Below are 8,110 nucleotides of genomic sequence, written 5' to 3' on the forward strand. Positions count from 1 at the left end.
ACATGGAAAGCACTAAGTATTAACTACTTGTGTTGTTGATGGTGTTGGTATCCTGATGAGGATTACTACATTTTGCAGCTGTTGAACTGTGTTGAGCCTATAGGAAGTTGTCAATAAGAAATAAGTCAGTCTCTTGGACAATTAAACATTCTTTTCCACATTAGTAGTATCCCATTTAGTAGGAGCTAAGTATCAAGGAAATTCAGATAAATACAATTCAAAAGACCTTCAGGACCTTTATAAATTATTGAGGGCAATAGAAGAAAAAATACAGAGGAAAGTAATTTCTGCTTGACCCTCATAAAACAAGCAAATATAGACTTTGTGAGATATTAAAATACGACAGTAGCCCCGCTCATTAAATGAATAGGGCAGTGGAATAATTTATAAATGTAGAGCCAAAAATATAAAAGTTGTTTATGAACATAATTTTAAGAAAGGAATCCATTCTATGAACACAACAGGCATACTAGATGACCTGAAAAAGTTCCCATCTCTGAGATGACAACAAATTAAGTCAAAGTAAGCCTGATCTTATAACATCCTGGACAGCTGTCAAATGAGAACCAGCCCAGGACTGCAGAAGGGAGTGGACTCTACAAAGACACATCCATATCAGCCTCAAGGACCCATTCATGGAAGCTCCTTGGCATGAAGCCTGAGCTAAGAACTGAGGATAAGCAAGTACCATCTTCTCTAGTTTTTTTCTGAAGATGCTGGGTCTCCTGCTGCTTCAGATCCTATGTTCAGTTGGAATCCCAATCCCCTGCTATCTTGCTGGCTTTCTCATTTGCAGCCAATATATGGGCTTAACAGTACCGGTTCCCCCAAGAATAGCCCTTTAAGGACCCACGATAACACAAAATAGGATCGTTTTCTGGCAATAAAGAATTTGGGAGGGGAATTTGGAACCATTTTGTAAAATTAGGTTTTGGGGTCAGATTTCAAAGTCTTCACTCTCATGGGACAGGCAAAGACCCAGTGAGTGTTTGGAAAGTGACTGAATTTGTTCCTCCTGGGCTTGCTTTTCTCCAGGTTACCTAAGGGTGGTTGTTGACACATCCCCAGAATTGCTGAATGTTAACATGGGGGTCTCAGTTACATGTACTATGTACCTCTCTGGTAGCCCTACTCTATTCTCTGCCAGTAAGAGACTATTTAGTAATCCCTCCCCAGAGCCTAAGTTCAAAGACCAATGCCGTGTCACATGCAATAGGAAAATGCGACTCTCTCCTGTCATCCAGGACTCTGATTCTGTCACTCATTACTCCACACTAAGTATCTCAGTGAGGGAAATCATCTTTCTTCTTTTTCAAAACCAACTACCATCAAAGGTAAGGGAAAGTTTAGGGAAAGAACAAAGTCATCACAGAACTAAGCGCTGATTGATGACCGCTACCCAAGGGCAAGTTTCCTGGTAGTGGTCCATAGCAATCAAAACAAAAGGTGTGGTAGAGCAGATGAAATATTTGAGTCTCTGCCTCAATCACCTCATCATTTAACTGGAAGCCCTCCAATCTCCCCACATGATTCTCGAAGGGCAGGCTTAGAAGAAAAAATTAGCAGGAAGGTTAAACTCGTGAACAAGTATTCATCAAGTGTCCATATGTCTCAGCGTACAGCGTCGGTGTGGTTCATGTTGTATTCAACAACATAGGTTGAGTGTCTAATATGTGACATATGCCACACCGAGAGCCAAGCTCTCTCTCATTCTAGAGTCTCTACCATAGTGGAGCTTACATTCTCTTAGAGAAGCCAGATCAGACGCATGTGGGAGCAAGAGAAATGCTTGGTTGCGCTAATTATGGGAATGATCCGGGAGGAAAGTACTGATTGAAATAAGGGTATTTCAATTTCAGAATGAGTTAGGTGACGGGAGCCAGGAAAGCATCCTAAAGGAATTAAATCCTAAGCTGAGACTAAATATGAAAAAGCTTATTTATTTACATCCTGAGGTCCCAAGTCAATAACAGAAGGAGAATCACAACTCAAAAAAGTCCCCACTGGCCTCTATGCTGTTTTGCTCGGCAGCTGCTTCCTGGGTGCCACACAGCTGGGTAAGTGAGCGCAGATGGAATATTGGCAGCCAGAATCTTTCCAGAGACAAATGACGCTATGATTTTCCTTGACACCCATTGAAATTCCTCACTCATTTCCAAAAATATCTTGTTTGCTTTAAAACAACCGGCGGAACCCAGACATTTCAGTAAAACAAATCAGAGACACAAAGGGATTCCAGCCTTCTGATGATTCCTAGCCCAAACCAGTTTGACTGAGAAGAATTTACTGATGAAAGTCAGTCCCGGGACACCCAGCAGCTGACGTCCTGACTAATAGCATCCTGACCAAGAGAAAACACAACACAGTCTCTTCTCTTTTCATTCACCTCTGTTCCTAATCTTCAGTTGCTTTTCCAGCCAACTGGAGACAGAGCAGAGAAAACAGCAAGCAAAGCCAGCAATTAGAAACAGGCAAACAGCTGATAAGTGCCGTGCCTAAATAAAGATAAATTGTGGGCCCTCATCAGTCTGACTTCGCTGTTACTAGGCTTTATATGAGGCGTTTGGGGGTAATGAGTAACAGATAAAGCAAGGAAAGGGCTTTCCTTCACTAAACTTTTCTCTTTTTTTCACCCAAAGAACTCAAAGGGGGTGGGGAGAGAGTTGGAGTTTTCTCAGATCAAAGGCAAAATAGGTCCTAAAACTTCCAATTAGAGAGAAAACCAGAAGTTCTGGCACTCTCTCCCACTGATACTCAAGTGAGCCTATGGATAACTGTATGATACCAAAGAGTGGCAGAGACTATCAGAGAGAATGACACGAGGCGGGACACATAGTAGCCTGTGTGAGTTGATTTGATTTGACCTTGGTGTTTTTGTGCTTTTAAAGTCCTCCTGGCTGTAGGCCTGTGTAGGTGCTGTCGAAATGGGCAAGTTCATGAAGCCCGGGAAGGTGGTGCTGGTCCTAGTCGGACATTATTCCGGATGCAAAGCCGTCATCGTGAAGAACATTGATGATGGCACCTCAGACCGCCCCTACAGCCATGCCCTTGTGGCTGGAATTGACCGCTATCCCCACAAAGTGACAGCTGCAATGGGCCACAAGAAGATTGCCAAGAGGCCAAAGATCAAATCTTTTGTGAAAGTTTATAACTACAATCACCTCATGCCCACAAGGTACTCTGTGGATATCCCCTTGGGCAAAACCGTTGTCAACAAGGACGTCTTCAGAGACCCTGCTCTTAAACGCAAGGCCCGATGGGAAGCCAAGGTCAAGTTCGAAGAGAGGTACAAGACAGGCAAGAACAAGTGCAGTTTTAGATTTTCTTTGTTTCAGTCATTAAAAATTTTTTAAATCCCTGTCTGTCTGCTGTGTATATTACCAGACTGGGAAAAGGAGAACATTACAGACATTGGATGGATAAGGGACTGTGAGAAAATATAAAATAAATGTTAAATCTGATTTTGTGAGAAAAAAAAAGTCCTCCTATTCTTTCTTCACCCTATAGGGACAGAGAAGACTGAGGCTCTGCTTAAATGTGGCTTAGGCTTCATCCTCAACTGCCAGAGATAGTCCTTTGCCTAAGGGCGTAGAATACATCAACACTGGCCATGTTTCTGACACAGCTGCATTCAGCACATTCATTTACCTGCCAAAAGTCCTACAGACACCAACAAAACTCAGCGGACTCCTCCTTCCCTCAGAGGAATGCTCCATTCCGGGCCTGAAATTACAAGCTCTGCGACTCCTCTGGTGATTACAGCTCAGGCAGGGAACTATGACCAGATCACTAAGCCCACCACGCCAAAGCAGAAGAGGCAAGGCAATGAAGCCAACAGCTGTGGTGGGCTTATACATGAGTGACTGGCACAGGAATATGTGCATAATGTGCGTTTTCCTCATTTCAACATCACAGCATCCCTACAAGGTACTACAATTACCCCGTTTGCAAATGAGGAAATCAACACTCAAATGTAATTTGAACCACTACTGGTAAGTCACAAAGCGAGATTCAAAATCATGGGTTATTAGACCTGCCAAGTCAATGCTCCTTTTACATATAGATGATGTGGGAAGTGATATCACCTAGGTAGTGAGCTGTAAACTATTTTAAGCAAGTCTATCCAGGTAGGAGCTACCTTGCTGCTGCAGAGTGCCTGCCTCTTCCTATACCTACAAGGAGTAGAAGACCTGGTCTTCCCACCTTTTAGCCTAGGTTACTGGCAAATTCTTTCCTATTTCCAGCTTTCACTAGAGGACTAGTCAGCCCTCTAGGCTCCTTGAGGGTCAGGAGACTCTGGACAGAAATCCTACGTGATCTGGCAAATATCTGCTGAGCTCCTACTATTGGCAAGATCTTTCCTGGGCACTGGGAATGCAAATATAAGTGATATACCATTTATTTTCTAGATAATCTTAAAGTTCAGTGCAGGAAACAGATTATCAAACAGCAGAGGTAATAAGTGCCATGACCCAACATGGCAGAGAACCCAGGGTAACACCTCCCCCAGGTGAGGTGGGGAGAGAAGGAAAGAGACGGTTTTTCTAGGAAGAAGGAGCAGCTAGTGCAAGAACTGGGCACATGGAAGACTATTACACATATCTGAACCTACAAATGTTTTTATGTGGATGGAGATTGCACAGAAGTGGGGAAGTAGCCAAAAGTGAGACTGAAGAAGGTAACAGATCAGGGGGTCATAGGGACAGCACAGGAGATATTTGGAGGCAGACTGACCACGTTTTACAGACTGGTTTATGCCTTCATGCCCTCATGCCGTTACCCAAACAATTCTCTCCCCTGGTAATGCCCTCTGGACATGACGGCTGACTGGGTCCTAATGAACTTTCAGGACTCAGTTCAGGGTTTCCTACTTCTGAGTATCCCAAGCAGAAGCAGCTCCTCCCACCACACTCCTGGAACATTTTGTATCTATTCCTTTTATAGGACTTAACACTCCACCACATTTGCATTTAATATTCCTTTGTAATTGTTGTGTGCCTGTCTTCCCAGAAAACTGAATTCTTTGAAGGCAGAGGCCATATCTTTTTCACCTGTATGTCTCCCAAATAGCATCTGGCCTGAAATAGATGGTCAGCTCATGTTTGTTGAATCAACAACCTAACTTTTGACCTTGCCAGCCTGTCACATCCCTCTTGAGGAAGTGACTAACACCAAACCACCTTTATAACGGACAAAACTTCCCATGGGCAGACAGCAACTGGTCTGAGTGGGGGCAACCAGGAGAGCACCAGCCTACTGCAGAGTCACCCCCTAGTGAAGCCATGCTGTAGACCTATTCCCTCTTTCACCTCCTGTACAGGTAAGGACAGGTCTTGAGGCCTTTTACTCTTGGGGAAATGTGTCCTTGGGGCAACTTGCTGGGGGCCTAAAAGGGTAAATCATTCCTGAGCAAGTCTCTGACGTTCTACCCCTTGGGATGGAGGAAGTTCTCCACGGTCTCTCTGACTTTGGGCTTTTCATTTCAGGGATCTCGCAGGATATAATTCTGGAAGCAGATACCAAAACCCTGACTGTTCTAGTTGGGAAGCCTGTCACCTTCCATTGCTACATAAAAGGAGGGGATTTAAAGAACTATCAAATGAGCTAGTATAAGAAGAATGAAGATAACTCCCCAATTTTAGTATACAAACTAAGCAACAATTCTAATGACAATCCAAGGAATAATTTCAAAGGGAAAATGGATACTTTAAAAAATTAATTTATGCTTGACATTCAAAAAGTAACAGCAAAAGATGCTGGAACTTACTACTCTGGGTCTGATATCCACGAGGCTACAGTTCTGTTTCTGACCACCTCAGAAACTCAGGGCCAAAACAGGCAGCAGATCCAAGTAGAGACCAACTTGATCCAAAATGTGTACCACACCTGAGATGAGGCCACCTGATAACCTCAACTTGAACATACAATAAGAGAGGCCAGGAACTGATTGAGGCAAGGGCCTTATCTTTGTGATTGGTTTAGAGGAGTTTTCTTTATCAGTTGAAGAGGGCAGAAGTGGCTGTTAGAATTTATGCCAGAGACCAAGGGGGCCCTGCACCTGTCTCTCACAGACTCCTGAGGAAAGGTTGAAAATAATAGCTTTTAATACTGAATGAGCCCTCTCATTGTGGAGCAAGCTGAGATAAACAGAACTTTTACTATCGTGAGTGCTGTAGCTCATTGCATTCTTTATTGTGAAAGTGTTCATGTGCATACACTAGATAAAGTAAGGATGGTTTTCCATTACCATCCTAATCAAAATTTCCAAAACTATTAGAGATAGCTTTAAGTCTTATTCTGTGAAGAAGGATGAATAGAGTCATTTTCTGAAATGTTTCCATAACTATTTCAGGTATTGAATGTTTTCTACTGTCTCTTAGTTGCAGAGAGTCCTGGGGACACATGGGGGTGGGGAGAAAGGGGAAGACACAGGCTCCCTTCATGCTGGTTGCTGAGAGAGATCATGGAGACACATACTTGTGGCAATGTGGGATTTCTGAGTTGGTTATGAATCAACTGAATTTAAAAAATAGATTCCTGAGTCCCTGGTTGAAATGGGCTAGCCAAGGTCTGAGACTGCAGGGAAATAAGACCTGGAGGAACCCACTGAGCAGACTAGAAGGCAGGGGGGGCTTGAAGATGCAAACATTTAATAATCATCAAGGGAATGCCTTCATCCTGTTTGGTGTTAGTAGCCAAGTCTTTGTTCTGCTCAAGTATCCTCTCTTCCATATAAGGTTAAAACTCAGGCATTAGGACACAGAATAGACATGAGTGTGAAAACTACAACTAAAAACCAACTCTCCAGCACTTTGGGAGGTGAAGGCGAGAGGATTGCCTGAGACCAGCTCGGGCAAATTAGAGAGACTTTGTCTCTACAATAAATCCAAAAATTAGCCAGATGTGATGGTGCACACCTGTAGTTCCAGCTATTTGGAAGGCTGAGGCAGAAGGATCATCTGAACCCAGCAGGTTGAGGCTGCGGTGGCCTTGAGCATGTCACTACACTCCAGCCTGGGTGACAGGGTGAGACTCTGACTCAAAAAAGAAAAAAGTCAACTCTCTTGATGCCTTCTATTTAATATTTCTTCCAATGCACTCTCATCTTCGTCACACGTTTTTATGGGGCACTTATTTTATTCATAGTCTTGGGATAGGTCATGGAAATAGAAAAAGTTCTAAGGCAAGTACTACAAGATCTAGTCTCATCAATGAGACACAATTTATTTTTAAAAGACAGAGTATTAGAAATTACAACTAAAGATTACAAAATAGCACAAAATGCAAGACAGCACATATCGCAATGAGTGTTAATGACTGTGGTGCTTTAGGAGTGAAAGAACCCGTCACTATGAGACTATTTTGCTAGAATACCTGAGGCTTAAAAGAGGTGGGCCTCAGAGACATGGAGAAGAGGAGGAAGGGCATCTCAGGGTAAGTATGTTAGTTATCAGTATATAACAAATTACCTCAAAACATAGAGGCTCAAAACAACCTTTATTATCATTATCTCACAGTTTCTACGGGCCAAAAATGCAGGTGTGGCTTATCTGGGTCTTCTAGTTCAAGGTCTCTCTTCAGGCTGGAGTCATGGTGTTGGATCCGCTTCAAGCTCACGCACGTGGATGTTGAAAGGCCTTGAGTCCTCATCTGGGCATCTCCACAGGGCTCCTCATAATGTGGCAGCTTGCTTCCCTAAAGTGAGAATTCTGAGGAAGATAGGGCATCCAAGTTGGAAGCCACAGACTTTTTTAACCTAATCTTGGAAGGGACATCCCATCCCTGCCACTATATCCTGTTTGGTAAAAGGAAGTCAATAAGTGCAGTCCACACTCAAGAGGAGGGGATTACATGAGAGTATGAATACCAGCAGGTGGGGATCAGTGGGGGCCGCCATACAGTCTGCCTATCACAGGGCATTAACACAGTGGCACAGGGAAAGAGAGAACTTTCACAAACTCTGGTTGTAACCAACTTGTTTAGAGAACTCTGACTATAAGGCTAAAGAGATTTGATTTTATCTTATAAACCCGTATTTGTCAAACTTTGCATGCAAAACACCGGGAGAGAATGTTTCCAATACAGACTTTTAAGCCTATGCTGTAAAGAT

General features: G+C 43.2%; 1 pseudogene across 1 annotated transcript; it reads left to right on the forward strand.

Annotated features, from left to right (window-relative positions):
• The first annotated feature begins 2,893 nt into the window (after positions 1–2,893).
• On the forward strand, positions 2,894–3,756 carry LOC103255692 (annotated as a pseudogene). Its single transcript, XR_002481675.1, has 2 exons — positions 2,894–3,307; positions 3,567–3,756. The product of XR_002481675.1 is annotated as a 60S ribosomal protein L27 pseudogene (transcript).
• The last annotated feature ends 4,354 nt before the right edge of the window (positions 3,757–8,110 follow it).

This window comes from Carlito syrichta, unplaced genomic scaffold (assembly GCF_000164805.1).
Source record: "Carlito syrichta isolate Samal-C Ts95f unplaced genomic scaffold, Tarsius_syrichta-2.0.1 Scaffold75490, whole genome shotgun sequence".
Taxonomy (NCBI): domain Eukaryota; kingdom Metazoa; phylum Chordata; class Mammalia; order Primates; family Tarsiidae; genus Carlito; species Carlito syrichta.